Here is a 27,061-nt window from a genome sequence, read left to right as displayed (position 1 = left end):
GAAACACTTCTACATCAAGCAGAACACTGACTAGATCCAGAGTTCAAATCACTTTGCAGTACTCTTCTAACGCTCCTAGGTCATGTGTGACATGGGTCATATGCACTTTTCGAATTACTGGAACCTTTGGACTATCACCCTAAAGATGGACAGAGTGGAGTTGCTCAGCCTTTCCTTTATTGTGCTTTGTAAGAACATAAGAAATAGGAACAGGAGTAGCCATATGGTCCCTCGAGCCTGCTCTGTCATTCAGTAAGATCATGGCTGATCTGATTGTGGCCTAAACTCCACTTTCTTTCCTTCCCCCATAATCCTTGACTCCTTGTAGATCAAAGATTTGTCTAATTTAGCCTTGAATATATTCAATGATCCAGCCTCCCCTGCTCTGTCGGATAAAGAGAGAGGGTTAATCCAAAAATTAATGACCTTCTGAGAGAAGAAGTTCCTCCTCCCCTCCATTGTAATGGGAAACCCCTTATTTCTCCTTCCTTTCACTTCCTTATCCTTTTTATGTGGTATTAGTCATTATGTGGCATGTTGATGTGCAGAATTACAAGAATGTACAGCATAGAAACATGCCATTGTGTTTATGCTCCATCTGAGCCTCCTCCCATCACCCCTCCTTGCCTCACCCTATCAGCATAACCTCTTTCTCCCTTTTGGGTTTATCTGGCGTCCCCTTAAATGCAATCAATCAATTTGTCACGTGTATATCCTGTATGCAGACCATATGCTATCCTATTCTGTTACATAATACCATAAAGCATGGCACAAGGCCATTTGGTCTATCAAGTCAACATATTTCAAAAATCATGCAACACGCATTATGTCATGAATTTTTCCTAAAAAAAACTTAATCGCCTGAAGAAAAGTTATTCCTAAAAAACTTCATTGCCTGAGGAAAAATTCTACAAAGCTTCTTTCTGCCCTCCAAACATGTACTTACTTGTACATAACTAATCTTGCATCCAAAATTATGGCCCAGATATTCTTCTTTAAAGGAATGGGTGCACATCTTTGGCAAAGCAGGACTTCCAACCACTACAAATAAGTATCTCTGACCTCCACCCCTTTCAAGACAAATCTGACTGTAAGCAGTAGCTTAACTGAAATGGTTGGACCTAATGTTATAGTCGTTTTCAAAAGCTATTCTCTAGTAGTGCTGGCAAAGTTACACTTATTGCCCAACGCCTGTTACCCTTGAGAAGGCTGTGCTGACCTGTCTTCCTCAACCATGGCAGTTCTTATGGTAACGACGGAAGGTGTTAATTAAGTAATGGCACTATATTTCCTAGTCAGGATGATCAGAGATTTGGAGAGGTATTTGTCAGTCGCGGTGCTCCCAGGCTATTGCTCCTCTTGTCCTTCTCAAGGTGAGAGAAAAATGGAGTTGGAAAAGGTACTGTTGAATTAAGTTAACTGAATTGCTGAATTTTAGTTACAACATAACTGCACCCATGACATATCAATGGTGGAAACATTTTGGCGTTTTGGCGGGGACGGGGCCGTAAAATGCGGCAAGACATTCTAAACCTCATTGGCTTCGGCGGGAATGTAAAATCCCACTGCCGTAAACTTTCGCCCATTGAATCATATATATTTGTGCAGTGGCTATGGGGTAGGCTAGCACCTCAGAGATGTGAGTTCAAATGTCATTGCCACAATCTGGATTTCTTTGACCATTTTCCATGGGAAAAGAATCAATTTTAAAAGCAAGGTCTTTGCGTAGGTTTAAGAGGAAAGCAACTGAGTCAAAAAATGATTAATATACCCTAATGACTGCATATTGAAATCATTATCCCTAAAAGCTATTTAAAAATAGCAATTTGTTCATCTACTTCAGTTAACACCTCGCGCCCATTATGTTGGGAAATCTCTGGATGTGAGTATTTGGCATGGGTATTTTGGCAATCCTTTCTTCCTGGACATAAAGGCAGGGAGATAAAAACAGACACAGAAATATTCGTTGGTATTGAGAACCAGCAAAAGCTCTGAGGAAAGCCATTTTTTTGTTTGAAAAAGGAAAGCTGTGTGAGTCAGCTTTAACCAGGCGCAGAAGTCATTTTGTTTAAGTCAAGGGAGATGAACCAAAAATTTGTGGAAACGTAGCACTTCCATTGTTTTATCTTATTACACAAAGATTAGTTGAACTGACTGGACTCACGTGATACAATTATAACAGTTGTTCATTTGCTTCGAAACAAATCAGTTTAGCGATTAGTCTCGGGTTATGTCTTACCAGATACTTTCTCAGCCCACCTTTGAAAAGATTAGGTGGGCTTGTTGGATAAGTGTGAAAGACCTGAATATTTAGTTCCGATAACGAGAAATTATCATTGTAGAGCGTCACCTGAGGCTCAGTGGGTAGCACCCTTGCCTTTGAGTCACAAGGCTCTGAGTGCAAGTCCCACCCAAGGGCTTGAGCACAAAAATTCCTGCTGACACTTCAATGCAGTACTTAGGGAGTGTTGGAGGTGCCACATTTACGATGTGATCTGCCTGTTTAGCTGGATGTGAAAGATCACATGGCACAGTTTTTAAGGGAAGTTATCCCTGGTATACTGGCCAATATTTATTCCTTAATCAACATCACAGAAAGACAGATTATCTGGGCATTGCTGTTTGTGAGAGTTTGTTGTGCATAAATTGGCTGCCTTGTTTCCTACATTACAACAATGACTACAGTTCATAAAAGTACCTAATTGGCTGTCAAGTGCTTTGAAGCGTCCAGTTGTCATGAAAGGTGCTATATAAATGCAAGTCTTTCTTTTTTTTTGCACCCTTGGATGATTCTGTTCTATAACTAGACTTCAGGTAATGTGAGTCAGGCACACAAGGGGCATTGGATCGACTTGTGTGAGTGATTGATGAACTGGACGTGAGAAAGTGTCTATGGCAGACTTTAATATATAACACTCACCATGGCAAATTGTGGAATTTAATTCAATAAATCTAGTAATTTGTAGATGCGAACTGGTTCAGTAATGTCCTTCAGGGAAGAGAACCTGTCACTTTTGCATTGTCTGGGCAAGACCTGCTTTCTGTACAATACAATGTGATTGACCATAATGCCTTTTCAAGTGGTCTATCAACCCACCCACTTGTAAATAATCATTCAGTCATGCTAAAGCATTAAAATACATGAATTTGCTACCTGTGATTTGAAGTGATGGACACCACAATAATTTATAAGCTGTGCTTCATCATCTTCTAACTAGACTACACCAAATCTCTTTTCGCTGACTTCCTATCCTCCACTTTTCTTAAGCTCCAACTTGTCTTGAACTCTGCCACATGTATTCTGTCAAGCACTAAGTGCTATTCACACACTTCCAGTACTTAGTGATTTACATGGGCCTCCTGTTTCCCAATGCTTCAAATTTAACATTTTTGTTTGGTTCTTTTAATACCTCCATGGCCGTGCCCCAGCCTACCTCAGCACTCGTTTGCAACTGCCTATCCTCCCTTGAACCTTCCTTTGAGAAGTTGGAACCCCAGATGGGCCCTGTTTCATAGTACATGCTTGGCTGAGAGCCCAGACCAATAACAGCATGAGCTCAGCAGGGATTCTGTTTTGTCAAGTGAAGTGAATTGGTGACTTTGCTTGACTGACAACTTTAAGTGGTTATAATAAGTTGTTCTTTCTGTAATCACTTTTGTCAATGTTTCAATGTTTATTTGGACAATATTAAGAGGTGTGAAGTGCTTTAAGCCTCTGTTATTGATAATTCAATGATCTCTCTAATTGACATTTCTATAGAGTTGGAGGAACAGCAGCTTTTTCAAAGAACATTTCTGAATGCGTGTGTTTTTCTCAGCAGTTTCACATTTGCCATTGCACATATGCACATGATGCATATTGGGTAAATGGACATGGGAGAGGCATGAGTTGGCTAGAGAGTATGAAGGGCCATGGGTCGTAGCTGGGGACATGAGTTATATTGTTGAGTTATTATTGAGTTGAGTTGGTATTGAGTTGGTGTGGGCAGGATGAGGGTCCGCGGGGAGCAGCTGTAGCGGGCGGAAGGGGCATGAGTTGGTATTGAATTGGCGTGGAAGATATGAGGGGCTATGGGGAGTGGTTGTGAGGCCCGGGTAATACCTTTTGACCTTGCCTTTCAAAAGGTTCCCAAATCCAGACTATGGCCAGGATTTTCAGCTTGGCATGTGGGCACGCGCCCGACATGCCATGAGCATGAAATAGCGCACGCTGACGTCGGGCGGATGTCTCAACATCATTGCGCACTCGCGCAATATTTCGGTTGGCGGGTGCGCATGAGAGTCGGCTGTGTGCCCACCGACAAGTAAGAGGGCTATTAAGGCTCTTAAGCAGCTAATTAAATAGAATTTTTCACTGCTCGTCCAATCTTACAGTTGGCAGGCGGGCGAATAGGCCAGGCGGCCTTTGCATTTTTGGCGAAACCTCACCCACAGGCGGGATGAGGTTTCCAACAATGAATAAAAAAACAAAACGAATGCTTTAAACACATTTTTAACGTGTCGTCCTTCATGTGACTGAGTCACGTGTGGGGACATGCTTATACTTTATGTGGAAATCTTCATTTTTCATTTAAAAAATATTCAGCTCTCTGAGGCAGCTCTGTGCCTTCAGGGAGGTTTCAGTGAGTGCATCTCCGCGCGTGCGCAAACTGCGGCGCTTGCGCTCCTCCCGCCCTCACCCCGGCAGCTCTGAGGCTCTCAGCGTGCATTTCACACTGGCTGGTCATTCACTGGCCTGCCAGCGTGAAGCCGTGGTTGGGCCCAATCGCGTGTGGCGAACCGTTTCGTGGCCGCTCTCCGGCCCACCAGCCCGACTCGCCGCCTGGCGAGGGGCAGATCCTGCCCTATGGTTCATGACTCATCTGAGGGGTCGTGAGCCACAAGTCAGGGAGAAGCTGGTCCGACTCCATGAAAATTGAAGGGGCTTATGAGATGCTTTCCCCAGCAATGGAAACGGCCAGGTCAGGAGTGCGGGGTGTGGGCTCATTACCCATACCCTTACCTGACGCTGGTGAAAATAGCCGTCATCCGGAATGGGGATGGGAATCCCAGAATCGGGTCCCGCCTGTCATTTTTTAATGGCTCTGGAGTTATCCCGACTCTGCGAAAACCTGGGCCTCGGTGTACATGCATTTTTGTTTCGTATATGCAAAAGATTACTGCTCTGATCAAATCATTAATTCGTATTGTGTTCAGTTCCAACCCAGTTCAGATTTGTGGTATTGAAGGATGCGTCACTGTGATTCCACCAGGCTTTTGAGTTTGTTTCCTGGCAAAAAGGCAGACTGGCGTCAAAGTAAGAAAATAAAGTTCTCTTATTTTTGTCTGATGTTGTAAATAGTGCTCAACGAAAAAAAAAAAAATGTGAATTTGATTTTTCACATATTCAAAGTCATTGCTCATGACTCTGGTAACCAACTCTGGATTAGGAAACTTGATTTGAAAAGAACAAACCCTCTCACAGTACACTTCAGCATCTGTAACTAATGGTCCAATTTGCAGTTCTTTCTTGGTTGAGGCAAGAGGGATCAATTTGCCTCATTCTTCTTTCATGTAAATATAAGATAGAAGAACATATAATTTATTAAATTCACACAGCCACCCTTTCCAACAGCAAGTTTGGAAAATTGAGCTGACTCTGCCTAATATACACCTCTCCACATTAAAAGACCAGACCATGACAGAAAAAGTAGAAACTTTCTACGATAGAAAGTTGAATTCGCTCTTGAGGGGAGAAAATGAGATGTTTGGAGCAGTCTTCTTTATCAGGTGCTGCCCAGTGTTTTATTATCATGACTAGGATGAGTCAGTGGAGCTGACAGTTTGGGGAATGCGTAGCCTATCTCTATGAAGGTAGAAATACTAATACATTAATGGAGGGAGGGAATGAGAGTGAGGTCTGGAGTTCATCATCAATTCAAGTGCAGTTTGTCACAGCAGATCTTTAATCTTTGCACATTAATCACCTACCAGACTCATTAATCTGCACTATTAGTTTAGGACACATTAATAATAACTGCACTGAAAAATGCAGTGGGCCAAGATTGGGGGCAAGTGTTATAATAAGAAGCAAATTTACCTCATAGTCTGTATTGCTTCCATATTTCTTACTGTCTTTGCCTTCAAGACAGATAGATAAGTTCTTCAGTGATGGACAGAATATTGTGATCTCTGGCTGATGTGGCCCTTGTGAGAAGTAATTGATTTTTATGAGTGGTGCAGCTGTAGTCAAAGCTATTTTTAATAAAACACTTGCAGACTAAAGTTAAGCAGCCTTCCCTCTGGGATCAGCATCAGAACTGCTTGAATCCTTCTCTTTCACAGTTAATCCCAAACACAGGACAAAGCACCCAACCACATGAAAGCGAATCTAAACATTGGGTTGAAATCTTAAACACAAGATACTTGCAATACTGGAGAGCCTGCAGGATCAGACTCCTCTGTGACGCAGATAAATCTTATTTGGTGAATCATCTCTAAGATGTCTGCCCCACCATCCCTCTCTCAGATTGCCAGCGTCTGGGTTCAGGATGTATTCCTTATGTTTTAGATCCCTTTAGCAAGATTGTTTTAATGAAGTGTAACCTCATTATTAAAGAACTCAGTTATAAGATCCCCACCGCTTCAGTTGGTGAAGACCAAAAGGAGGCAGACAGACTAGAATGTCCAAGACTTGAGTCCTCTTCAGTGCTGAGTTGGCTGATCACAGCCTGGGTGGCAGATTTGGAGGGTGGACAATAGAAATGCTGCATGATGCATCAGCGTCCTCGAGCTCGTGAGGATAAAATGAAATCTGATTTCATGCTGTGACTGGTGTCCAGTGACTCTGTTGGAAATGCTGTGTGAAGGCAGAATTGGTTTAGCAGATGTCTAACTACTCCATCCTCCAGCTTCACCTTCAACCACAGCGTTATTAAATAGCCTGACAAAAATTTGTTGTCTAGGTGCACGTGTTAGGAATGAACATCAGAGGAAGGTACTTGTGGACAAAAGAGGAATGTGGAGCCATGCCTTAGTGGGAGACGATTTCAGTCACTGCAAACCTCTCGTAACAAACACTGTTACTGCAAATCCCTCAGCGTGAATCTGTGCAGGATAACACCTTGTTTTTCTATTCGTTCTTCCCAGTCCTTTGATCTTAGTATTAATGTTGATAGCTTAAGACTTTATTTAAAGCTCCCACTTTATCATTGGCAGGTATTTGTGACATTGTGGGGCTGGTGGTCTGCTCAATGCCTTTGGTTGTCGACCTGCTCTTGTCCAAAACTCCCGGGGCACCGGAGATTGCTCGGCTTTGCCAGTTTTTCTTGCGTCTCCATTTAAACCTGTCTCGTCTCCCCACCACCTCAGGTATGCGTGTTGGGCGGAATCTTCTGCATTTAAGCTTCGGGCATGGGAACCATTTCCAGATCCCATCCTTGATTGTGTCAGCAGCGCCCCAACAGGAGGCGCCATCCGGGAGGCGGCCGATTAGCAGTCCGCCTACGCGTTCACCCTCCAATTAAGGGCAGTGAGCGGAGCAGGGAGGCAGGAGGGCCAATGGGAGAGCTGCAGAGCTGGCAGCCTCACTAGGAGAGATGAGCGCTACTGAATAAGGGGGAGGCATGGAGGGGCGGAGGAGGGCAGTGTTGGGGTGGGTGGGCCTCAAAAGCTCCAGACTCGGTTTATAAGAGCAGGGACCAGAACTGTAAGGGGCCTCAGAGTGGAGGGGGAACCTGTGGCTGCGATTGGACCACTTTGAGCCAGGCAGCTCCCCGATCTTTCCCCGCCCATTTCAGTCAGCCTCGAATGGCCCCCTGACCTCAGTCTGAGGGGTTGCCTTCAAAGTCGGGCTGGGCTTCTGACAGAGCCAGAGGCCGGTGAAAATTTCAGTATCATCAGGAAATGGTCCTCAGTTGAGGCCTTAATTATGTTGATTGTCTGCCTGCCTCCAGGGAGCGGGTTGTCGATTCCCGTGGCAGCCCACCCTGGGAAACTCGCCCGGGGGCAGAGTCAGGGGATCATCTTAGCAGCGCTTCACACAACTTTCCCGCGCCCCAGCCTCCAGATCAACCACTGGTGGCGGGGGGGAGGGTTCAGGAAGATTCTACCCATCACCCGTATTTGTACATGTCTTTCTTTTCTCTCATTATGCCTCCTATTGTCTCATGTTTATTTCACTTTATAGACCATTCTGTTTGGTCTCTCATGTTTCTGTTTTTTCTCGCTTTGCTTCCCTTTTTTCTACCAGTCATCTGGAATATCTACCAGTTCTGACACGGGGCTAAACTGGAAATGTTAACTTGTCTGTTCTCGTCACAAATAATGACTGACCTGCTGACTGTTTCCAGTATTTTCCCTTTGTTATTACACACGTCTTGTTCTAGCTAGCTCTGCCTTTAGAAAACAGTTATTGCAAACCTCGCATTGTAACAAATTATTGTTATTACAGCCCCTTATTATAATGAACCATCGTTACAAGCCATTCATTATTACACATGGTAGTCTGTCTTGTGAATTGGAGGCAGCAAAGACAAATCTCTTCTGACATAGTGATGTTAGCAAACAGGAGTAGGCCACTCAGCCTGTCAAGCCAGTTGCACCATTCAATTATATCATGGTTACGTTGAATTGCATAAAATGTACAGTATGCACTTGGTCCAATTGGTGCATATTGGTGTTCATATTCCACATGGGCCACCTCCTACCCACTGCATCTAACCCTATTGGCATAACCGTCTATTTCTTTCTCCCTTATATTTATCTAGCATACTCTTAAATCTATGCTTCTCATGCCAACTACTTTTTGCAGTAACAAGTTTCATATTCTAACAACTCTTTGAGTAAAGAGGTTTCTCCTGAACTCCCCGTTAGATTTATTAGTGACTATCTTATAATTATCGCCCCTAATTTTGGTTTCTCTGACAAGTGGAAACATCTTCTCGATGTCCATCCGAGCAAACCCTTTCATAATTTTTATCTGATCAGTTGCCAACCTTCTCTTTTCTAGAGAAGAGAGCCCCAGCTTACTTCACCTTTCTTAGTGTTAGCCCCTCAATTCTGCCATCATCTTTTTTTAAATCATTTTTGCGCCTTCTCCGTGCCTCTGTATCATTTTTATAAGATAGAGATCAGGGCACGGATTTCAATATGGGATCGGGAACCTGACCTCTGGGTGAATTTTGGGTCCCAACTCCACCCACCAGCTGCGTTGCTATCGCGCATGACTTTTAAATTGAATTGGTCTAATTGACCAGGAGGCGAACTTGGTACTGAAATAGTGACACCTGGCACTCCTCCAGGAGTGGAGCTGCCTGCCTGGCACCAACAGCAATGACAGGTGGCAGCCATGTTGGGGACTGCCACTGCCTTGCCGATCGAAGCAGGCAGCTCCTTGGGAGTCCAGGATGTCAGAAGCAGCAGCCATGGATGACAGGATTTGGTGCAGTGCTCAAGTTGGTGCTAGTTGCTCCCTCAGATCTCAACTCAAAACAGCGGCCAAAAAAATTCCACTTCCATGAAGTGAACCGAACAGTTGTGGATTAATGTGCTCAGGACGCTTCTGGCCTGTCAGAATAAGAAAATTCAAAATTCCAAACTCGAACAGTTAAGCCTCTTTACTCCTTAATGAGTTTAATGGGCCATTAATTAGTGGTGATCGTGTTCCCCCTTCCCTCCCCTCTACCGGCCCTTTGAAAGTTTTAATCTGTTCTGGATGCATGGAGATTCCATTACAACCTCCGGGACCAAGATTTGCAAAGCCTATCCATACTGGGCCCTGAACTCATGGAGCTCTGAAAATCCTGGCACTGAACCATGTACAGTACACCTGGTGGAGCCTAAATAAGGACCTATATCCAGGTGAGAAAAATGTTGCGGATGAAGCCTCACTCATAGTTATGGGATTCACCATGATGGCTTTTTCAAATGTATATTGATGTGGCGATGCATGTCACTTTGTGACCGTGAATCACTGCATTGAAAATTGGCTACTTTTTGAGATCAGTCTCATGCTCCATTTTCCGGTATGTGCCCACAACCTCTGAGGCCCTGTCCTTCCAGTCAGGCCTCTGTAGTAATCTGATATGTAATATACCTTTAAGACAAGTGTTGTAATGTAAGATCACATGATCTTAATACCCAATAGCAGAGCAGCGCGGGCTACCTCTGTAGGAGAGTCTTGAGTTAGACACTGAAGAGTGAAGACAGAGTTTTGAGTTGTGAGCACACAAGTGTAGCTGCTGAGTTTAGTTTGTACATAAACAGCATGTGTTTATTCCAACAACGACCTCCTGATATTCACAGTCACCCGGATCCTTTAGCCCCAACAAAAGAAAGACACTGGATCCAACAGCCTCAAATTGAAATTTTGGCTGTACTGTTCAATAAACCATGAGAGGCTGGTATGGGTGTTCCATGAAATTGTGACTTGGGCTACAAAACATTGTGATGAGCTGTTAGGCTGAATGGTTGCCAAAGGGAAAATGTAATCTGTAACATTGAAATGATTTATGAGTTGATTTCTTGAATATTATGCATATACTTAATGATAGTTAATGGAGAAGAAATTATAGGGCAGGACACTAGGAGAACACCTGCCAAAATTCCAGGTGCAGCTTCCTACCAGGGGAGCAACATTTATTGGGATTACAGGGCAGGAAATTGTAGGCTAACAGCCCTTTCTGTTCCATCCATTACAGCTAATGGGCGTAAAATCAAACATTTGCAAAACTTCAATTTCTAACCTATGCTCACTTGTAATGCGAAGCTGGCTCTTAGAAAATGACATGTGGATGTTAGGAATTTCCATTTGGCTTTCCTATGATTTTCATTATTATCGTAATGTCAATAGTTCACTTCCTTGTGTTGCACTGACAGTCGTGTCACCTTTCCGATGAAGCATGCTCCGTCTGTCTCTCTCATATGGATGTAAACGATCCCACTGCACTAAACGAAGGGCAGCAGAGAAGCTCTCCCTGGTGTCCTGGCTAATATATATCCTTCAACCATTATCACTAAAACAGATTATCTGGTCATTATCACATCGCTGTTTGTGAGATCTTGCTGTGTACATTTCTGACTCTCATGCATCCTACATTACAATAGTGACAACACTTCAAAAGTACTTCATCAAATGCTATGGGACATCCTGACGTCGTGAAAGGTGCTAAATAAATGCGCATTTCTTTTACACATTTTCACACATTTCTTTCTACACCGCAATTATTTTGTCATTCCTTTTAATTTATATTTCCTGTTTTTTTCCATTTCTCTCTGCTTTTTCTTTCATGACTGATAATTATTCTCTCTCCACTCAAGCTCCTCTTCCTTCCCTTCATTCCACTTCTTCACCTCTATCCAGATGTTGCTTATTGAAAATCTATCGCTCTTGAATTCACCAATGAATCTTGTTGCAGAGGGAAAGGAGCAATTTGTAAAAGGGAATATGACAGTGTACAGGAGACAGGCGGAGAGCGTACAGCACACTCTTATCCTCTTAAATGGGATCTTATTGATTAGGTAGACCATAGGCTCCAATCTATCAATAGCCAGAGTGCTGGGGGTCTGACAATCTGCGTGATAAATGGTAGGACTTAGAGCGTTCACACTGTTTCTGCATACTGGCTCACATCCATCTCCAGGAGGATGCTCGTAACCTGACTGAATGTGCTATCTATAATGCAGGAATTAGATTAAATTGGCCTGTTCATTTTTTTATGGTGCATTTGCACTGCAGGTTTACCGCTGCACCACACTAAACTTGCTCTGCAAAAGTGGGCCTCACTCTGGAGTGAAGTAGAGTGAAATGTCTTGGAGGTGGTAGTTTTATATTGCTTTAGTTTGGTACCTCCTGCTGTCCAAATTCCGAAGCGTTGGGGAGAAGGCTCTATTCGTGTTATATCGAGGCATATTCTGGACAGGGCCACTAAAGGCCCATTCAACTGGGCAGGAGCTGAAAAATCACAAACATGGTTCTGTCTTCTAGGACCCAGTTTTATCCTTAACACAAATTACACCATACCAGTCTCTTCCTGATAGAGCTTTTCATTAATGAATAGACGTGTACACACATTTGTCATAATTTGCACTAACATGGTTAGCTTCAGAAATGTACCACTTCTGTATTATTACTGAGAGTTTGCATTAATAATGCAAATTATAATAATACAATATTATAATAATACATCCCAAGGTTCACAGAAGCATAATAATAAATAAATGACATCCAGACAAAGAAAGATATTAGGAGAGGTAACAAAAGCTTGATTAAAGAGATACGCTTGCTATTTTGTAAAGATAGAGATGAATGTCATTAATGAACAAATTTGAGTCTAAGTGGAGAATGACAGTTAATCAGAACAAGCTTCCTTTTGCAAAGCTGAATCTATGAATGTGTTCAGAATGATACTATTATTGCTGGTTATATGTATCCTTCGATCAACCTCTGTCAGTGCATCATCAAACATGGTCAACATTTCTACTAGATTTGTTCCATTCTTTGATCTGACACATTTCTATTTTTGATTTATTATTATTCTAAAAACGATGGTGATAGTTTTTAACTTCAGCCATTGTTACAGTTACTGATCAGAGACTAAACCACGGCATGAAAAGTTTGTAGGTTTGAATTGATTTCTTTGGTTATGTTAAATTACTCTGGAGCATAAATGTCTTCACACATGAACACATGGTTAAAGCTGTCTACCTCAGTCAATATCATAACATAGGATCATGATGTTGTGTGCTAGTTGAAAGCTTTTCCCTCCTGCCCCTTATCTCCCCTGCTCCTATATCTCAATCAATTTACTGCACACTTGTATCAATGTCGCTTTAACTGGAAATCTGTACAAAATTTTGTCCAAAGCAATTGCAAGATACCATAGCTTTAAGAGGTGGCGTCATCATTGGGAGTTTTAGACTAAGCTGAGCTCCTGAAATAGCTGGAAGCAATCTGAAAACTGTGAACGTTTCCAAATTTGATTCCATCTTGTCGCAACATTTAATTTTGGGTTAAAAATAATCAAAATAATAAGCAACCGTGGCAGAAGCGATTCCTGATGTGACAATGACATTTCTCATATTACCATGCCCTCCTTTGCATACAAACACGATGAAGCCTTTTATCATAACAATAAATCTCATTCATGGTACAACTGCAGTCAGCTTCCACTGTACCCCTTCCATACCTCCAATATTCTCCTGATACTGCACTCAACATTCCAGCTGCGATCGAACCAAAATCAAACACAATTCTAATGCCACATATTTGCTTATATATTCAGTAATGAAACCAAATCCCAACAGTTCATTTTAATGGCCTTTTCATAGCCGGTTGTGTCCACCCGCAGGGCGGAATCATTCCAGATTTGCACTAAGTGCGCTAGCGGGTGGGTAAAATTACACTTTACTCACTGGTCGCGATGGCCAGTTTTTACGCTGTATTGTCCCATACCCACCACATTAGTTGTGCACTCCTGGGAAACACGCCATTTCGATGGTGGGCGGGCTCTCATTCGCCCGCCCGCCTGCCATCACCTCGCCGCTTCATCACACTGGGCGCCAAGTCCAACCGCAAGCGCACATCTCACTGCTTCCAGACCACGACTGCTGCAGGGCGGCCCCGAAAGGCAAGAGGACTGCAGCCCCCAGCTTCAGCAATGCATATCTGGAATGCCTTTTGGATGCAGTGGAGTCCTGCCGGGATGACCTATACCATCGCTCTGGCCGCAGGATGGGCAGCAGCATCGCCAACCGGGCTTGGGAGGTGGTGGCAGCGGTGGTCAGCGGCAACGCCCATCAAAAGAGGACAGCCACCCACTGCCACAAGAGGACGAATGATCTCCTTGGTTCCACCAGGGTAAGTCACTCTTCATCACTCTCAATTCAAATACTCACAACCCATCACGCCACGGGACACTCATATCTGGTTCAAGGGACATCACCATTCACTCTCTCACACTCACCATCATTGTCCTCATCCCGTCCATGGGGCCTCTCACCGCCCACACAGGCCAGGCATACTTATCATCTGGCCTGGCAGGCATCCTGCTTACACTCTCTCCATCTCTATTCCTGCGGGACAAGCTGGCTCACAAGAGGGAGAGGTCACAGACCGGGGAGAAATGCCCAAAGTCAAGGTCCTCGCTGACTTTGAAAACAGAGCCATCCAGCTGGATGGCGATGATCTGTACAGGTCCTGTGCTGACAGTGAGGTCGGCGCTGCTCTACCAAGTGAGGGTTCAGCAGTGCAACATCCATCAGGCAACCATGCCATGAGTGATGTGTCCTGTTTAACAGGCCACTGCCATGCACCAATTATCTCCCCTTGCTTCCACAGGCACATCTGGGAAACAGCCAATGGAATCCACAACCCAGGGCCTCCAATCAAACCCTGAAGACACCTCGGAAGAGGAATCTGAAGGCATCCTCCTTGAAGTCCTGTCACAGCGCTCACCCACACCCTCTACCAGCGCAGAGGCATACACCCCGGTGGGACCTAGGTTTAAAATAGCCTCGGGATAACAATCTGGTCAGTACATCGCACCTGGGACTTCCCAGGTCTCCGGCGCTCAGAGGACTGCTGAAGAACAGAAATTTGCCGAGTCTGAGTCAGATGATGGGCCTCTGGACTCAGTCATGTCACGGTTGCTGGAGCTGCAAAGGCAAGCCCGGGAACATCAGGAACGCTGCACTCCTCAGATTGCAAGGCAGGATGGAAGAGCCCATCTGCCTTTAGTCTGAGGTGATAATGCCAGCATGCCAACACACCGAGGTCAACACTGGTAGAATGGCGGCTGCCATGGAGACCTTGGTCCAGGACGTCACTCCTGCACTGCTGCGTGGGCTCAGCTCCATCACTGAGGCCGTAGTTGGTCTCCAACTGTGTGTAGGTGAGAGGGGTACAGGGCAGCCTGATCTCGCTCCAGGTATCCCTTCTCAAGGAGTCAGCCTTGGGCCTTTGAACACCCATAGAGAGGAGGATCAGCAGGTGCACATCCTGGGTGACTCCAAGAGTGTCTGGTCCATTCTGTGACTTCAGCAGCTCCAGCTCCACAGGCCGGACAGCAAGACCCTGAAAGTAGGCCGGGTCCCTCAAAGTCTCGGCCCTCCAGGGGACGCCCGCCAAGGTCATCACAGATTATCTCCACCCCTGCTGTGGATGTCCGGGGAGTGCCAAGATGTAGCATGGGGTTAGAAAAGTTAAGAAGAATTAGTTGCACAGCCCGGGTGTTAATCACTTGAAAATACTGTTCACTATTGTCAATAAACTCCCATGAATATCTCCTTGCCTTTGGCTCCTTGGTCCAATGAGCAGTGTTCTTGTCACTCAGATGTGAAACCTTCCTGCACAAGATAAAGGCAAGTGTTTCAGTCCAGGGCCTCTCCCCTGTGCTCTGTGCAGTCTCTGGACCAAAGTGATGGTCTGGCCTCACTCTCCCTGGAAACATTACTGGTGCCTGCACCTCGGCGGTGCTGGTCATTGCTGCCAGAATGTAGTGGGCAGGCGTCACAGAGTTCTCTCATTCTGTCTGCGTGCTCTCAGCACCTTTAAGGTGGGGCTGGCCCTCATCTCTTCAGCATTTGTGACCAGTGATGCTGTGCTCCTGAAGGGCTCAGGTGCTGAAGGTGGATAAAGGATCAAATGCTTCTCAAGTTACATGGCTGTGTCTCCATAATATGACCCTGATCACAGAGCGCAAGCGAGCTGCCGTCAGCCAGACAGGAGTCAGACATTCTCAAAAGCTATGTGAAGATCTATGGAGTGTCCTCACTGCATGTCGTAATCCTACAATCGAGTGACTATTAGGGCCTGCACTGCGTCTCCATGACTGGAGCATTCTCAGAGCGTGTATTCGTGCTGCCATAAGCCAGACTGGAATCAAATGTTCACAGGTGCGATGTGAGGATCTGTGGGGTCACCTCGCTGCATGTCGTCATCATCCTCCACAAATCTAGCAGCTATGAGGGCTTCCCAAGTGCACCTGCCTCATTTAGCCAGTGCCAGGGCCTCATCCCCATTATTGTCACCTCCGAGGACCTCCTCACCCTTATCCCCATCGGCGTCCTCTTCATTGGAGGAGACCTCCCGTTCCTCCATCTCCTCCTCAGCCAGCTCCTCATCCCATCGTAGCACCAGGTTGTAAAGGGTGCAGCAGGCGACAACGATGTGTGACACCCTCTGTGGACTGTATTGCAGGGTTCCACCAGACCGGTCCAGGCACCGGAACTTCATCTTCAGCATCCCAATGGTCTGCTCCACCAAATCGCAAGCTGCAGCATGAGCCTCACTATACCTGCTCTGCTGCAGTCTGAGGCCGCCGCACGGGTTCATCAGTCACAGCCTCAGTGGGTAGCCCTTGTCCCCGAGAAGCCATCCCTGCAGCTTCTGTGGACCCTGGAAGACCCCAGGGATCTGTGACTGACTGAGGGTGTAGGCATAGTGCACAATCCTGGAAACTGTCCGATGGAGATCTGAGTGCCACATGAGTGCAGCCAACTGCACCCTGAATCTGTAGGAAACCCAAGATCTGGGCAAATCCAATCAATCTTGCATCCTGGCTGTCCTGGTCCCAGGCGAAATGCACAAAGATGTATGTCCTCGTGAAGATGGCATCCGTGACCTCATTGTGAGATCGCACAGAGGTCACATGTGGAGCCCTGAAAGGAGCCACTGGCATAGAAATTGAGCACCACAGTCACTTTCACGGCCACTGGCAGTGGATGCCCTCCATGTCCCGGTGGCACCAAGACCTGCAGTAGCTGGCATATGTCACCAACCAGCTCCCTATACATGTGCAGTCTTCAGCGACACTGTTTCTCGGTCATCTCTGCTGGAATGAAAGGCGGTGTTTGTAGACCCTGGGTGCCGCTAGGCGATGACCAGCGATGGCTCGCTGTGGCTCTTGGGCGGCATGTGTGGCAGCCCCAGCTGCCCCTTCTTCCTGAGGTTGCTGCCCCTGCCTCTGTGCAGCCAGGAGCCTCAGTCGCTCTCTCCTCCATCATCTTCGCACTCTGTAGACCATCAGGCTTACAGCTAGATCACCAGGTCCATGATCCTGATGTATTCCTCCTGCAGGATGAAAGAGAGAGACACATGTCTAGTATGGGTGTACTAAGAACCTGTCCTGGTTAAATGAGATGGCCTCTTAACATTTCCTGGAGAGTGCTGGCCACCACTTGGATGGCCAGAGATTAGTGCGCTGCATGAATGCACTGTTAGCTTGAAACATGGGGGAGACTGGTCCATACCGGGATGCTGACATTATAAGGGGCTGTCAGTGCCTCCACCAGTGACTGCCCCATAGCCAGCTTTAGCGGGGAGATTGTATAACGAGCCCAGTCGTCCAATTGTTCTGCAGTCCGCTAAAATGCTCATGAATTTGCAGTCTGTGCCGGGGAGGGTGGAGGGGCAGTGAAAAGCTCTGGAGCACTTGGTGGCACTTTGGTGCCTGTGTGTTGCTTGAGTGGGCAGATAAGCTAGGAGCCTGACTCCAATCGTATCAATGTAGCTGTGCATGAACTGCCTCAGTTGCAGATCAATGGTCACTTTGTACAGGTTTCTCTAATGCGTGGCCAATTCCTCCGCCCACCCTACCCCTCACCCCGAATGTTTATGCGTTATATTCAATGTCAGGGCTGCCCTTGCACTCCCGCTCCCCGCCACCAGTCGCCTCAACGGCAGGGCTGCCCTTAACCCCAACCCCCAACGCCCCTGAAACTTGAAGTCCAACAGGCGACCCTGGCAAGCACTTCACAACGTTACTGTGTACGCACCTTCAAGTTCCCCTCAAAATACAGGCCGCTAAGTGCACGGCTTTTATGTGCTGTTGTGAAACACGTCGGCGTCCTTTCCTGCTGATGTGGACGGACTATCCTGTGGGGGTGGTGGGGGGGGTGGGGGTACGATTCCGGTGGGCTGGCCTGATAATGATATGCTGATATATTACAATGAGGTTCCCGCTGTCCGATGGTGGGAAATGTGGCCTGCCATTGGCAGGCTGAGCGGACAATCGCGAACTGGTTTCCCACCATTGTAAAACCGATCGCGCCATATTGTCCGCTCACACCACCGATCACGCCCGACACCAGCGGGCATGGAAAATTCCACCCACAGTAATTAGACATGCTAGATGGAAGCAAATATTGTTCTTATTTCCCCTGCTTCTGGGCTATGAAAATGAGGTGACATCCTACTCATGGGACTGAATGTTTGAATATTGGCTGAGTTAAATGTAGCCTCATCAAGAGGAGTTTGACTTTGGTGAATGCTAGTATTCCAATTGATCACGTAGCTGCTACATTTCAAAAATGGCTGGAGATGACACTGAATTTCTAGTGGGTGTATGTAGGGGGCAGAGGTAATCAAGTCATTTTAGCAATTTGTAGAGTTCCAAATGCCTGTCATAAAAGTTTCTATTAGTATATATTTTTAAGTCAAGCAGCCTGGGCATTGATTTTCTCCGGATTTACTGAAAAATGAGACATGCTGTTGAAGCCTTTTGTCTATCAGGACAGATGCAAGAATGCCAAATTTTAAAGGGAACAACAATTTATACTGTATGAGAAAAGGGTGCTGATTGGTTGGCTCATTGACTCTGATTGTTCAAGGCATTGCCATAGAGAATGCACTAGGGAACTAATGCACCACCGCCCCCCCCATGCTTTTGTTTAATTCAAAAAAAGGCACAATGCCTGGACATGTTCCTTTTGTCTGCAGAGGGCAGTCCCCTGTGTATGAAAACAGGGACCAAAAGTATGGAGGCAATAGCTCCCTGGTGCTTTCTCCATGGCAATTCCTCGACCAATCAGAGTCAATTTGTCAACCAATCAATACCTTTTTCTCATGCAGCAGAACTTGTTGAGCCCTTTGAAATTTGGCATTCCTGTGCCTGTCCTGAGGAGCACAAGACAAAAAGCTTCAGTAGCAGTTTCAAATAGGAGTATCATTAACCTTGGTGACCAGACTGAATGGATTATTAAACTACAGACTGACCAGAGTGCTAAATAACTTCAGCATGTCTACTGATTGCACAATGTAGCCGACACTGATATTTGCCTGGGCACGATCAGTGTTGTCTCTTTTTCCAGCAATACTCAAGCTCTGTACTACTAAGTGACTATTTACAGAAAAATCTTTTACGGCCACCTGAGTGGGCAGGCAGAGCCATGGTTCAATGTCTCATCTGAAAGATGGCAAATTGGAATTTAAAATGGCAGGCATGTTTATTTAATGAATGAAGACAAACTAACCAGAGTATAGGCTTAAAGAGAAGTGGAATTGATGATAGCCTCTCGACATGGATCGTGCCCAGGCAAATATCAGTGTCAGCTACATTTTCCAATCAGTAGACATGCTGAAGTTATATAGAACTCTGGTCAGTCTGTAGTTTAATAATCCATTCAGTCTGCTCACCAAGGTTAATGATACTCCTATTTGAAACTGTTCCGGAAAACACATCTAATATCTGCAAACTCTGTGTATTTTATTTTTTGTACCAGTATCAGATAATTCACAGTCATACCCATAGGTAGCAATAAGGTAATTAATAGTGATCCCCATTGCATTGTTATTACTTGTTCTTCAAATTCAACATCTTATCCTGCTCCTCCTTCGAAAAATAGCAGGTTGTGTTTACCTCCTGCACAATTGCCTCCCACATCTACTGGGTTCTATGTTTAGCAGCGGGTTGCCTTCTGACCCAGAGAGAACATTTCACCACTCGTTCACCTTTCCCACCATGATCTGTGGGGCTGCATCGATGAAATGGACTTCTCACAATCACCTTGTTCCCTCAAAGTTATGCAACTCCGTTGATCATCTATTTTGTCAATTGTGCACCTATTGAGACATTTAATGACTGGTTCAGCAGGATTTTTACAGGTGAGTTTTAACTGGCTGCTCAGTTGTATGTTAATTATCACCCAATCGGCAAGAAAGTGAACAGAATATATTTATGGATTTCTTCACGGGATGCCATGGGCAAATCAAGCCAGTGAATGCTTAAACGGTTAAGTCCGTACACGTGCAGGGAACAAAGTGGAATTGAAGCCATTTGGTGTGAATCTATGGAGATATAGGAGTGGGTTTATTGTCTCTAGTGTCTCCCAAGCCAATGTGTGAGTGTGCATTCTTGATCCTGACATTAGGGGGAGGCAGTGAGCAGAAGCTGCTCCTATATGCAGAGAGGGAGAAAGGAGGATAAAATGGTGGTTGTGGTAGAGGTGGAAAAAGGTTAATTTGCTGCAGGCTACATTAAGGACGGTATTTGGCAGGACCCCAGCTTGTTTGCCCACCTTCCCCTTCAAAGGAGAGTTGTTAGGTTGGAGAAAGAGCTGAAAGAGAGGTAGTTGAACAAAAATAATCACAAACGAAACACTCATAAATGTCTGCCTCTTAAAAAAAAAGGGAAAAAATGGTACACACAAAGCTTTGTTCATGTGAATGAGCTCTGCTGACTAACAGTCACACGCGTGACCACAAACCACAGGAGTGAACATTCTCTCCCCTCCTCCGGTTTATGCTGCTTTGTACAAAGCATCATTATCCCCCAGTGACCAGAAATTAAAAGGAAGTTAGATGTACAATTCTTATGTCATCAGAGGTTTAACACATTATGTCTTTGACCACACGGATTTGCAGCCAAGTGGCTGCAGGAGCTAACTGGCTTGTTGCAAGAGCTCAACCTACTTAATGGAAAGCTCTCTGAGTTCCAATAAATAGTTCTTCTGTCCTTTTGAAAATAGCGGAAAGGAAAGCAACACCAAATGCAATGACAACCAAGGATTACATTTCCCGTTCTTGTGATTCCATTGCAGAGCCATACCTGCTGGAAGCACATGTTGGGCTTTTGTATCCTGAAGGATTTTCTGTGCCCTTCATGTGCATATTCAGAATTCGGGCAAGGGTAGAAAATTTTGTGGGACATGTTGACCTCCAATATGAATTTCTGTAGGAAAAAGCTCCATAGTGGGAGAATGCATTTGTACAATTACCTTTGACTTTCCTGAAGGCCTTTTGTGGACAGTATATATTATGACCCTAGATGTTACTATGAGTAGAGTGTTTATATGAATGCTTGACATTTTCATATTAAGTAGCTCTCTGAGTTATTTTAATAGAGGGCTGAACCTATCTATTTTAAATCCATTTCTTAAAGTAGCATAGTAACTTGATATAGAATTATAAGATTGTACAACTCAGAAGGGAAGCTATTTGATCCATTATTTTGAAAAAACAATCCAATTAGTCCCCCTACCCTACCCTGCTCCGTATTCGCAGCACTGCAATTTTCTTCCCTTCAATTATTTATCCCGTTCCCTTTTGAAAGTTACTATTGAACCTGTTTCCATTGCCCTTCCAGACAGTGCATTCCATATCGTAATAATTCACTAGGTAAGAAAGTCCTCCTCATCTCACTTCTGAGTCTTTTCCCAGTTACCGTTAATGTGAGTCCTCTGGTTATCTACCTTTCTTCCACTGGAAATAATTTCTCCTCATTTACCCTATCAAAAGCCTCCAGTGATTTTGAACGTCGCCATTAAATCTCCTCTTAGCCTTCTGTGATCCGAAGAGAATAATCCCAGCTTCCCCAGCCTTTCCATGCAACTGACGTCCCTCATCCCAATGCCATTCTGGTAAACATTCTCCGCAGCCTCTCCAAATCCTTGACATCCTTCCTAAAGTATGGTACTTAGCATTGGACACAACAGTCCAGCTGAGGTCTGATCAGTGATTTATAAAGGTTTAGTATAAAGTCCTTGCTTTTGTACTCTCTGTCTGTTTACAAGCACATTCCACACTCCTGTACTCCCAGCGGGGAAAGAGTCTTGTAGGGAGCACCTTGAGCATAGCCTTTAATGGGCAGAAGATCACAGTCTGTGTGCTCACAATTTCCTGCAATGCACTCCCTGCAATACGCATCCCCCACAGGGAGTGAAAAAAGGGGCCTTAAGCACAAGTATAACATGCTTCACTCTAACTTTCAGATATTGTACGTCACGAGTGGGAACTTGCTAAGAGCAGTCCCCATAGACACGGAAACATCTGCATCAACATTTTAATCAATGTGTCATTACAGAGAAACATTTTTTGCTTTATTTGTGTTCATCAAGTTTTTTTTTTAGAAATGTGCAGAACCTGGTGAATATGAGCAGTGGGCTGATCTATTTATATCACCTTACTAACGTTCAGTGGAACAGAAGCAGTCACATGTTTTATCTATTCTGGTTAGGAATATAAGGAACAGGAGTGGGCCATTCACTCCCCAAGTTGTTCCGCCATTCGACTAGATCATGACTGTATCCCAACACCATTTACCTGCCTCAGCTCCAGATTCCTTAATAACTTTGGCTAAAACCCTATTGATCTCAGATTTAAAGTGATGAAATGAGCTACACTAACTAGTGATTTTCGTGAGAGATTTCCATACTTCTACCACTCTTTGTGTGGAGAAATCTTTCCTAACCTGTCTCCTTAATGACTTGGTTCAGATTTGTTGGCTGTGGCCTGGAGTCAGCTATGGCTCAATTAATCGTACTCCTTTCTTTGAGTTATAAGGCTCTAGGTTCAAGTTCCACTCCAGGGCTTGAGAACAAAAATCAAGGCTGACAATGCAGCACAGTACTGAGGAAATGCTGCACTGTTGGAGGTTCTATCTTTCAGATGAGATGTTAAACTGAGACCCCATCTGCAGTGGATGTATAAGAACCCATGATACTATTCGATGAAGAGCAGCAGGCGTCCTGGCCAATGTTTATTCTTCAATCAACATCACAAAACGCAGATTATCTGACCGTTTTCACATGGCTATTTATGGGAGCTGGCTGTGTGCATTTTGACTGCCACATTTCCTATATTACAACAGTCGTTATCTACACTTGAAAAGTACTTTCATTGACAGTAAAGCACTTTGGGATATCTGGTGGTCATGAAAAGCGCTTTATAAATGCTTGTCTTTCTCATCCCAGACTTCCTCACCAGCGGAAAAAGTTTCTATCTACCCTTTTGATTCCTTGCAAAGTCCTAAAAGCTTCATCAAATCACTCTTTTACCTTCTAAATTCCAGGCAATACAAGCCTGATTTATGTAATCTCTCCTCTTGTAGCCCTGGTAACGTACTGGTGTGTCTGCTCTGCACTTGCTCCAAGACCAATATATCCTTCTTAAACAACGGTGCCCAGGACTGTACCTAGAACTGCACATGTGATGTAAACAGGATTTTGTATTGTTGAGCAAAACTTCCTCTCCTTTATCTTTGGGACTTCCAGGTATAAAGAAATGATTCTTGTTTACACCTGACCACTACATTCCATTGATCTGTGTACCTAGGTCCCTAAATCTCTTTGGACCTATACGATTCTTAGCGTTTTACCATTTAAAAATTACCTCAGATCTGTTCTTTCTTTGCCCAAAATGGATGACCTCACACTTAGCTGAGATGAAATCCATTTGCCACTTTTGTCCGCTCATTTAATCTGTAAATGTCTCTGGTAATTTTATGCTCACATCTACACTACTTACTGTCCCGAATCTTAGTGTAACTCACAAATTTGGACATATGACTTTCCATGGTGTTGCCTAAATCATTAATAAATATGGGGCAGGATTTTTCAGTCGACAGGCGGGGGCAGGCCCAACATGCCCACGTGTAAAATGACGCGCGATGATGTCAGGCGTGCGTCCCGACGTCATTGCGCTGTCTCGTGATGTTTCGGTCTTTTATGTGGAACTTTGTTGAATTTCTTTGTAAGTATAAACTACATGCATTTCTTTTGATCTTGGGATAGGGGTGTCGCTGGCTGTGCCAGCATTTATTACCCATCCTTAATTGCCCTAGAGAAGGTGACGGTGAGCTGCCTTCTTGAACCGCCGCATCCATATGGTGTAGGTACATCCACAGTGCTGCTAGGAAGGGAGCTCCAGAAATTTGACCCAGCAACATTGAAGGAATGGTGATATAGTTCCTAGTCAGATGGTGTGTGGCTTGGGGGGGAGCTTGTAGGTGGTGGTGTTCCTATGCATCTACTGCCTTTGTCCTTCTGGATGGTAAATGGCATGGGTTTGGAAAGTGCATCGAAGGAGCCTTGGTGAGTTACTGCAATGCCTCTTGTAGATGGTACATGCGTGTTGGTTGTGGAGGGAGAGAATTTTAAAGGTGGTGGATGGGGTGCCAATCAATACATTCCCCTAGCTGTCTACTATGTTGGTGACTTCCTCAAAAAATACAATTAGGTTTGTTAGGCATGGCTTACTCTTTATAAATCCATGGTGGCCCTCGTTAATCAGCTCAAATTTTTCTAAAGGCTCAGTTACTCTCCTTAATTATAGGCTCCAGTAACTTCCCCACGTGTTTCAGGCACAAAAAAGGGGCTTAAATAAATTTCTTCCCACTTTCATTTTCTTGACTAGAGTGTATGCCCTGCAATACACACTAAACCTGGCACACAATGGTAAAGAGATACTTTAATAGATTTGAGCTAAGAACTAAAAAAATCTCAAGGAAGAACAGGTCAATTATTCTGAGCTCATGGATTTAAATAAATTCTCCTGCAATGCTAGTTTCCCATCTAAGTTGGTGGTAGTGAGACAATTAACGTAAACCCAGGAAATTTGCAATAATCCGGGAGCAGAACCACGGTAATCAATTTTATTTGGTTTTATTTGGTTGAAACAAAACAATCACACTGTAACCTCTCCAGTCCAGAACGCTTGGAGCTAAGTCACTCCTGGATTTTGGAATTTTCTGTATTACAGAATACCTAACCAAAAAACACCATAGATTTAAATGTTTAGCGTTATGGTATTGATGAGTAATGCACAATTCCAGGAAATTTTGATGTGGTCTGAATCCTTCTGGCATAATTCCCCTGAGACTATTACAGTGTTGAAAGGATCTAGTGACACAGTTGTGCCTTTGCAAAGGCGTCGGCCTCCAGAGACTTTCGACCAACCTCCTCTTATTTATTAGTGTTTACTAAAATGCTGCAACCTCTCCAGTCCGGAAATCCATTGTTTGGAAACACCAGTTGTCCAGAAATTTTTTGTGCAGATCCAGACAATTCGTGGCATCATTTTAAAATGGTATCCTGGAAGCGGAAACATGGAAGATAAACTATTTGAATGAGCAAAACAATGTTTATTACTGCTTTATAATGTTTATCACTGCTTTATACTTCGAGTAGATATTTAAATCCACGGTGTTTTCAGTTCACGCACTTGCGGTTAGATATTCTAACGTTGTTCTATAATACAGAAAGGTCCAAAATCCAGAACTGGCAACATTCCGGATTAGAGATGCTACCGTGTAATCGTTTTGTTTCAAATTTGATCTCAATTATTGCCTGCAGTAAAATCCAAAAGGGCTCATTGTTATACAACAACAATAACGTCATGTTAGTGTTTCTTATCTAGCAATTGTTCTTATGGCCTTCAGTGCTCTACCCCCAGTTGTGTTTCTAACCAGCAGTGTTAAAACATCCCAATAAGGGATGATGGGGAGAAACCTCTGTAATGTTAAGTGCACAGATAGCTCCCCTAATGACCTTTAGTATTCTGTGACAAGTCAGCAGAATGTGCTTCACCCTTAGCCATCGCAAACGTTCACAAAAATTATTTTTGCAGGTGCTGTATGAAAAAAATATTGCTTATTTACAACATTGTAAAGAGGAGGAACAGACCAGACTCCAGATGGCATTAACGCAGACTTCTGTTAGATTTATGCCTGTGCTGATAAATTCAAAAGTCTTGCAGCAATAACATTTCAAGGGCAGCTGATATTCTGGGGTGTACTTCTCCTTCTGTTTGGTAACGTTAATGAAAAATTCAATTTTATTTCCATGTTGACTTTATCACTTGAATTACCCAACAGAATAAGAAAGGCTTGCATTTATATTACACCCTGTCAGAGCTTCAGATGCAGTGAATTACTTTGAAATACAGTCACAAACAACAAATATTTTAGTCCCACAAACACTGAGGTTAAAGAACAGTTGTCCAAGGTTTGGCACTGTTGGTTGAAGGATGTTGATCAGAAATCCTGAATCTTTTTCGCAATAATGGCAAGCGAGTTTTAACATCCAACTGAGCCCCTGAACTGCACCTCTGACCATGAACTGGAGCATCAGCTTAGATTTAGCACTGAAGTTTTGATGGGGAAGAAAAGCCACAACATTTTGATTCACACATGAAAGTGACAATGCTTGAGCTAGGCTGTAAACATAACACTTCAACTTGCATTAACCTGAATTATACTTCATCTAACCCTGCCTGTTGCCACAATAGAAACAGAAAGTGCTGGAAACATTCTACTGGTCTGGCAGTATCTATGGAGAGCAAAACAGTTCATGGGCAGAGTTTTGCAGAGGTGGCCTCTGGGTTGGGGGTGGGGAGTGGGGTTTGGCGGCGTATTAATGATGGTAGCCCTCCCTCACTGTAGGCCTGATCAGAGGAGGGGAGCCCTCTGTGGGCCATGGTGTGCCCAAGAAGGAGGGCATCCTGCTTGGAGTCTGCTCCCCAATGTCTTCCCAAACCATTTTCAACCTTCCTGAATGGCCCCCGAAAATTCTGGCCAATGCTCCAGGTCGATAACCTTTCATCAGGACTGGGAAGAGATGTAATGGATTTTAAGCAGGTGAAAGCGGTGGTGGTGGCGGGCAGTGGGGAAAGTACAAAAGGGAAGACCTTTAGGGTGGAAGACAGGAGAGATTAAATGGCACAAGACGTGATGGTGCAAGGCCAAAGAGAGTGGTAATGGGGCAAGTAAAGAAATCAAAGATGAGGATTTGAATGGCAGAATCATGAACATCTGCCACCTGAAAGCAAAAAGAGGGAAAAACAAGAGAGAGAAAAACAAAACAAATAAAGAAAAAGGAACAAAATGCGGCCAGAAGTTACATTCCAAAATTCTTGAACTCAGTGTTGAATCCGAAAGGCTGCAAAGTGCCTATTTGAAAGCTGAGGTGCTGCTCATCAAACCTATATTCAGCTTCACTTTAGGAACACTGCAAGAGGTTGAGAACAGAAAGGGCAGAATGAGAGCAAGGCGGAAAATTAAAATGACAGGCGGCTGGAAGGTCAGGTGAC

The sequence above is a fragment of the Cetorhinus maximus genome, chromosome 13 (assembly GCF_964194155.1).
Source record: "Cetorhinus maximus chromosome 13, sCetMax3.hap1.1, whole genome shotgun sequence".
Lineage (NCBI taxonomy): Eukaryota > Metazoa > Chordata > Chondrichthyes > Lamniformes > Cetorhinidae > Cetorhinus > Cetorhinus maximus.
The sequence above is the reverse complement of the archived record's forward strand: the minus strand, read 5'-3'. Positions refer to the sequence as shown.